Source organism: Sceloporus undulatus, chromosome 10, assembly GCF_019175285.1.
Source record: "Sceloporus undulatus isolate JIND9_A2432 ecotype Alabama chromosome 10, SceUnd_v1.1, whole genome shotgun sequence".
In the NCBI taxonomy this organism is placed as follows: Eukaryota; Metazoa; Chordata; class Lepidosauria; order Squamata; family Phrynosomatidae; genus Sceloporus; species Sceloporus undulatus.
Window position 1 is genome coordinate 4442149 of NC_056531.1, and position 8326 is coordinate 4450474.

Consider the following 8326-nt stretch of genomic DNA (forward strand, 5'->3'; position numbering starts at 1 on the left):
TTCAGTGATATATGGAGATTATGCTTTATGAGTAACATTAGAGCAAGAAACATGACTTGGGATTCTGTATGGTGTGGTATGGGGGGAGGTCAATGGCAGATGACACCATAAGTTACCACACCGGGTGATGCCAACCTTAGTTTATACCAGTTATACTAACTGATAAAGGCTCCCGGCATAGGTAAACCAAGAGAACTTTTATTTGGAAGAAGTATGAAAGAACACACATACAAGAATAACTCACTCTAACATCCAGTAAACAGAGCTAACCAAAATGGAAAAGTGAAAGGAGATAGCGGCGATGGAAGATTGGATTAGGGGTGTGATAGCAACCTGCCTTGAAGAATGGTCCATGGAAAGCAGGAATGGCTCAGACAGGTCTGAAGGCATCAGTCATGGAACACCAACTGGGGATAGATCAGTGGCGGCGAACCTTTTAGAGACCGAGTGCCCAAACTTAAAGGTTTTCCAGCACCAGATGCTACCTGGTGCCGGAGGGTAGGACTTCCGGGACATTTGGAGTGTATTCCAACTCTACAGTTCTGTGATTCTATGGAATCCATTGAAGATAATAATAATTATTATTATTAACCTTTATTTATGAAACGCTGTAAATTTACACAGCGCTGTACATGCAATCTTTTTAGTTAGACAGTTCCCTGAGGATATTTATTAATTATTATGGCTAGATGCTTCAAGATCAGAGGTGCCGTGTCTGGGAAGAGCAACTCCTGCAGAAAACAACAGGAGAGAGAGAGATAGTTCTCATGTCCTGCTTATGGACTTCTCAGAAGTACCTCTGAGGCTGGGCTAGATCGGCTTTTGATCTGATTCAACACCACTGTTCTTTTGCCTGCAGTCATCTCTGCCAAAGCATTTCTGTTCCAATTTGACACGCAATACATGATATAACACAATATATAACACGCAGAATGCGTCCACACCTCCTAATATTCATAAGGTGGATAGCTATGTTTTGCACAAGCTGAGCTTTTGGGTCATCTTCAGACACGTTCGCCCAGCCCAGTGTTGGACTTGGCTACCATCCTCAAATCCTTATCCGCAGATCTTGTTAAGTAACCCAGTTTGGGGGCTGCTTTTATAACATGAGTTGGAGTGACTTTTACCACCATTTGCTGTGAAGTTGCCCTTCACATGACTGGTTGCAATGTTTAAAGGTTGCAAGGGCCCCATGACACTGCACCCAGAAAGCACTGACTCCCTACATCTGGGAGTGTTTATGAATGAAGACAGTACCCTCAGTCAGGGTTGGGCTGAGGATTGGCAAGGCTTTCCAACCCTCCCTAGTTGAACAATAAGCAACAGCGGAAAGTTACTTCTACCAATTAGGCTATCATAAACCATGATCTATGTATGTAATATACTAGCTGTCAATCTGTTTCTGACTTTGCAGAGCAAATGTGTGAATTCATGAGATGCTGGAGGCAGTTGGCTGCGCTCCACCAAGCCATCATTTTCCTTTTGACTCTCCTAGCACTGGTTTACACCTGGATCCAATAGAAAAACCTCCAGTTCTAATAAAGAGGTGGAGAAAATAGACCATTGAAGCCCAAACTCTGCCTGAGCCTATTACAGATACCCAGTATTAAGAACCAGAAGAATCAAGGGCATATTCTAGGAACAGGAGGGGGAACAGGAGGCTTCATGGACTATTCATGACAGCATTCTCTGAAGATGCCATCCACAGATGCAGGCGAAATGTCAGGAATAAACTCTTCTAGAACATGGCTACAGAGCCCGAAAACCTCCACAAAAGTCTATGGATGCTGGCCATGAAAGCCTCCAACTCCCCACTCTCTTCCATGCCAGCATTCTCTGAAGATGCCATCCACAGCTGCTGGCGAAACATCAGGAATAAACTCTTCTAGAACATGGCCACAGAGCCTGAAAGACCCACAAAAAACTATTTCAGCAGCCACCTTCATATGGCCTTTGAAACAGCTCTGGCTGTTTTAACTGTTTGGCTTTAAATTGTATTTAAAGAGTATTTTTACTTTTTATTAAAATGTATCTGAGATTTTAACTGTTTTAACTGACTAAATTATTTTAAAGAGTATTTTTACCTTTTTTTTATGATGTAAATATATGGTTTTATCCACTGTGCATTGCCTCAGGATGCCTTGTGGGCTGAAAGGCAAGAGAAAAGCCTTAAATCCGTCAATAAAAATGTATTTCGATTGGGACAGGGTTAATGCGCTAGTTTCCATGATCTTCCTTCTACTTCTGCCGCTTTCCTCAAGTTTCTTTGGTAAGAACTCAAATTTTGCCTAGAACTCAAACAGGCATCCAAAACATGCCAATTCAATTTACAAGAACCTGCTGGCATGGAAATACCCTCAAACAGGCCAGCAGTGGCATGGTTGCAAAATCAGCATGCAAAGATAAGCCATTAATTCCACAACACAGCAGTACATTTGTCAAGGTCTTACCTGCAGATTAGTGTCGAACAATATTAGACTCTCGATTCGGGAAAGCATCTGACATTGCCCCAAAGCGTTTTGGGGGGAGAAAAGCATCAACCGGACATATATCAATCCAAACCAGTTTTAAGCACCGATAAAACAAGGGCTACCTGTTTACTGTGTTTATCATTCAGAACGATAGTAGTTCTTTGGCTCCTTCCGACAAAGAAATCGTTTTAGGACACTTCAGGTGTTTGTGTGTGCGATGCCAGTGACTGCTGCCTGTTCTCCTTAAGGTAGAAATGCGGATCTGTAGCACATTCACTGAACAATTAGAATGGATCTGTTTCTCAGTGCTGCCCTATAACTCAAAAGACCTTCTTCCCATTAGACACTTGTATACAGGGATCCCAGCTTTTGGAGCTTCAAATACCATCCAACGGTCTTTCTAGCTCAGATGTGTCTTGCTCTAGGTCTAGAAGAACCATTAATAAGAGTTAAAGGACAGGACTTACAAGTCCAAGAGATCTCTTGCTAAGCACAAGGGTTCCATGGTATAAGTCGATCCAGGTTTTTGGAGTCAATTTTTGGTCTAAAATTTCTAGCCTTATACTGTACATGAGTATATACAGGTAAATATCGTACACTGTCTACTTCTCAGTAAAAAAGCAATACTAGTTTACTGTCATTCCCATCATCCCCAACCATACTTAAAGTCAGAGGGAATTGGGAGTGTAATACCTGAAAGGCATTGGGCTTCCCAGTTCTGCAGGACAAAGCACTCCACTGAAAGTTAGAGCTTAAAGTTTAGTACCTAAAGACAACTGCAGACATCCTGACCTGAACCTTTTAAGCTATTGGGATTAGTATTATAGTTCTACTGCTTCACTGAGTCAGCATAGATCTAAAGATCGGCTCCGAAAGATGCCTGTGAGATACACTCCAGTGCTTATCTCCAACCTTGCATCTCACTACCTCATACCCAGCACTGTCACTTAGATTTATGGCTTAAGCTCAAGTCTGACTGCTTTCCCGTTTTTTACCCGTCACATTTAATCCTATTACCAGATCATACTTGGAAATGATTAGAACCACTGTCTGCCCCAGTATCGCTGATACCTAAATAGAGCACAAAACCAGTTTGATACTACCATGTTTTCTCAGTTGGGTTGAAATTAACCCGCAAATACTATCAAGTAACTTTTGACAGACATCGGACTTAATACTTTCTAATATTTATATTTCTTTTGTGATATGGGAGTTACGACCCAATACTTCCTTAGCGTCTGGCTAAAGCTGTTTAGCAAAAGGTTCATGTTAAAGCGAGTCTACATATCATCCTGAATGAAAGCCAGTAGTTCCTGTGAAAAAGTGTTTGGTACATGGTTTTTTTAAAAAAGGTAACACTATTTGCGAATGGGACAGCTTTGTTGAAACAAATTGTGGTGGGTTTTATTCAGGCACTTGTAGGCAAGTGGCAACTTTAAATACTGTACTGTCAAATGCAAAATGAGGTGCACTCCTTCTGGATACTGCAGAGGGCAGCCACCTTCCAGCTGCTTCTCAGCAAAGACCAGCCTCTGATGTTCCAGAGGAATGCCTTCTTTATCTTGGCCTTGACATTCTCAAATGGATACTTGGCTCCACTGTTTGGGTGCTGCGCCAGAGGTGCGTCATCATGGTGCGTGCCATGTACACGTCACAACGATGCCCTGCCGGCGGTGGTAGGGCTTTGAGCCTGCGGACATTCAGCCCTTGCCCTGTTCACAGGTTGGCACTTTGTGTCGGTCTGTACAGGGCCTAAGCTGCTACTAACCTATCTGTGGCCCAAAGAAGTTTAGCGTATTTTAATTTTGGCCCCTACCTACTACCAAGTTGTGCAGGTCTGGCTTACACCAACAAAAGCTTCAGATTGGCCAGGCAGAAAAGGCCGAGCAAATACTTGCCTAGGGACAGCGATGTCAGGGCATATGCTCATGATACAATAAAGGCCAAATGTGTTCCATGGATGAGCCATTCACTCCACTGTCCTGCCCGTCCTCCTTCTGCGACCGCCATTTTAGTCCTCCCAGTACAAGGACTCAAGGCGGCTTACAAATCTAAAACAGTCCAAGTTCAAACACTATAAAACAGGCAAAATGCAAGGTTAAAAAACAATTGAACAATTCCAACCATGACATTATTAAAATTTAAAGTTTAAAACTCTTTAAAACACAAAACAAAACAATGCAGGGAAATGTCTTTCCCTGCCGCCTGAAGGAGAGCAGGGATGGAGCCCTCCTGGCCTCTCTAGGGAGGGAGTTCCAGAGCTTGGGAGCATCCACCGAGAAGGCCCTTTCTCTTGTTCCCACTGAATGCGCTTGAGAGGACAGAGAGAAGGGCCTCTCTCCATGGCTTCAATATTCTCAGGGGCACGTACAAAGAGATACGGTCCTTCAAATAGCCTGGACCCAAGCTGCATAGGGCTTTATAGGTCAAAACCAGCACTTTGCATTGTGCCCGGAAATGGACTGGCAGCTGGTGGAGCTGTTGCAAGAAGGGAGTTGTATGCTCCCTGTAGCCAGCTCCAGTTAACAGCCTGGCTGCAGCTCTTTGGACCAGCTGAAGTTTCTGAGCACTTTTCAAAGGCAGCCCCACATTTGGAATATGTCCCCGAATCTCTTGTTAAGCCCAAGAGACCCAAGGGTTCCATGGTCAATGAATGCACAAGGAGATGCTTTAGGAGACAACCCAACATGGAAGGCGTGGAGAAGGATGACAAAATACAGTATTTACCGGCAACCTTCTTGAACAAAAGATTCCCATCAATGTAATCAGGTGCTGGGTAGTGGCTCAAGGGCAGCAAAAAGGAGTGAGCGAGATTCGTGCTGTTTACAAGTGCTCACAGTTTTTGTGACACAGTTTAAATGCGCACACCCTGGCCAACATCATCTCCTTCCCCACATCTTACACCTTTCTTATTTGCGAGATGTCGTATAGTAGGGCACAAGATGTCAAGTTAACCATAATTCATCAGGCTACATGTTAAACCCCGGCGCATTGCAGGGAACCCGCTCGAGCGCTGCTCTGAACAAATCTCCTTTGTGCTGCAGAAGCTAAAAAAAACATTTGGGTTTCAATGTAAACTGAACAATGAGAAGAAAAATCTGGGAGAGGAAGATTCTAGCACATCCTGGTGACTTTATAGACTTCCAACACCTGCTTTCCATCCGGGGATGTAGCTCAGTGGTAGAGCGCATGCTTTGCATGTATGAGGCCCCGGGTTCAATCCCCGGCATCTCCAGTTTCTACATTTTTTCCTGAAGCTTTACAAGAGCAGTGTGCGTGTGTGTGTTTAAATGGTATGTCTCTTGCAGCCAAACTCTAACACAAGCTTTTTGTAGACTGCATCTTGCTTAGCACTGCAAACACAAAACTTTAACCAGATTCCTTGTGGCTCATCCCAGCAAAATTGAAATACAGTTAGCCCATCTTATACGTGGATTTTTTATACATGGATTCAAGCATCCACGGTTTGAAAATGTTTTTAAAAAAAAGGTATAAATTTCAAATATCAAACCTTGATTTTCCTTTTTTAATAAGGGACACCATTTTGCCATGTCATTATATTTAATGGGACTTGAGCATACACAGATTTTGTTATACACGGGGGACTCCAGCGTATAACAAGGGTCCACTGTACCCTAAAGCACTGATTCCCAAATGTTGTTGTCCTCTTAAGTTTTTTGGACTTCAGCTCCAAGAATTCCTGACTTGTGGGCCAAGCTGGCGGGAGCTTCTGGGAGTCAAAGTCCAGAACATCTGGAAGACTAAAGTTTGGGGATCACTGCCCTAAAGGCACAGGATCCCATCTGATCTTGGAAGCTAAGCAGGGGCAGCCCTGGTAAATAGCTGGAAGGGAGACCACGAAAGAATACCAGGTGTGGTAGGTTGTATGTTAGAGGAAAATCAACACATAGGCAAGTTTCATGATTCTAATACGTCTACACTTGTGACTAAATACAGAATTAAAGTAATTTCAAATACATGCTCACTCATTTACAGATAGACAGATTTCTTTCAATTACTTTTCTGGCTCCTTTTATCACCCTCTGTCCCCCAAATCAATTAAGTCTTCATTTGGGCTTAACCCTTGCAAAATGCAGTTTTGGAAATATCAAACAATGGTGAAAACCATCAATGGTCCAGTGTGAGAACATTCACAAACACTTGTATCACCTCAAAGCACAACCTCTGTATTTATTGCTGCCCGCTCCCTGACCCCAAGAGTACTGGGGACAGGTATTTAAAAGACTCAGGGTGGTATAGTGGTTTGAGTGTTGGATTAGGACTCTGGAGACCAAGGTTCGAATCCCCTCTTGGCCATGGAGTCCCACTGGGTGACCTTGGCCAAATCACACTCTCTCAGCCTTAGAGGGTGGCAATGGCAAACCCCCACTGAAGAAACTTGCCAAGAAAACCTTGTGACATCTTAGGGTCATCAGACGCTGGAAGCAACTTGAAGGCACACAACACATACAAATTTAAATCAAAAGCATCTTCTAAAGAGAAATGCTGGGATTATTGTACCTGTGTGCACCACACGCAAAAGATGGTTTTTCATGCATATATAGTATACCTGCTTTTTGATTTTACTAATCTCTTAAAAACCTAGGCAAGCGCTGAAGTGATGAAAATAGCTTTAACTTGCAAACTCTGGGAGACACAGATAGAAAAACAGCTGAGTAGAAAAATAACAATGTTCTTTTATTTCAGAGAATGGCACTGTTTAAATACAAGTGATCGATTTACAAATTTAATACAGAGGCTTTGGTTTGCAAAATAAGGTGCACAGAAAACAGTTCACCGTGGTTGTAATTTCAGCACAGATGAGACATATTTGATTAGCAATATTCTATTCGAAACGTGTTAGCTTTGCAGTTGCTCTCTACAAAGCAACAATAGTCTTCTCATCGTGGTAAACGTGGAGTTTCTACAACAGATATGCATTTGTTCTATGCAAGCCAGGATGGCAACACCAGCTCCAATGGCTGCTTTACATTGGCAAGAAAATTAGACAAGGAAAACACCCCACAGGACTGATGTTGTTCAGGCGGAACTTTATTATTTTCTCTCACTCCTGGATCAATATGAAAGTGCATCCCTGAAATGTCCACACTGCTGGAGGTCGCCACAAAGCAAGTTTGACATAGGCACTTGTGAATCTCATTCAACATTTCAACTCCACAAATTTAAAGTATTTTGAAATATATACATCGGTTAAGTGATATGAAACAGGTTGATATATGACTTCAACACAGATGTAAAAATATTTACATAAACACACACACACTGGTGTCTACATATGTATATACAGTGGTACCTCGGGATACGAAATACCCAGGTTACGAAATTTCCGGGATACGAAAAAATCCCATAGGAAATAATTGTTCCGGGTTACGAATGTTTTTCGGGTTATGAAAAAAATTTTGGTGCTTTTTTCGGCTTTTTCGCATGGAATCGCGGCTTTTCCCCATTAGCGCCTATGGCATTTCGGCTTACGAAGGCTTTTCGGGTTACGAAAGCGGCCGCGGAACGAATTAATTTCGTAACCCGAGGGAGCAGTGTATATATATATATATATATACACACACACACATATATACATACATGGGGACAACACACCAAAATATGCTTTCATAAATTATAATGGGACTTCAGAGCCTCTGTATTTCTGTCTCACAATGTGCAAGCCTCCATCCTTGATTAGCCACAAGTCTGGACTTGGACAAGCTGTGTTTAAGCTTAACTATGCTTAGAATATGAAAAAAGGAAGGGCAACTATGAAAGAACTAGACAAGTGTAAAGATGTGCAAAGATATACAACTGAGCACCAAAGTCAGAATCGTCCAAGACGTTGTATT

General features: G+C 42.5%; 1 non-coding gene across 1 annotated transcript; it reads left to right on the forward strand.

Annotated features, from left to right (window-relative positions):
* The first annotated feature begins 5634 nt into the window (after positions 1 to 5634).
* On the forward strand, positions 5635 to 5706 carry TRNAA-UGC. The gene has a single exon. It is a non-coding gene; the product is annotated as a tRNA-Ala (tRNA).
* The last annotated feature ends 2620 nt before the right edge of the window (positions 5707 to 8326 follow it).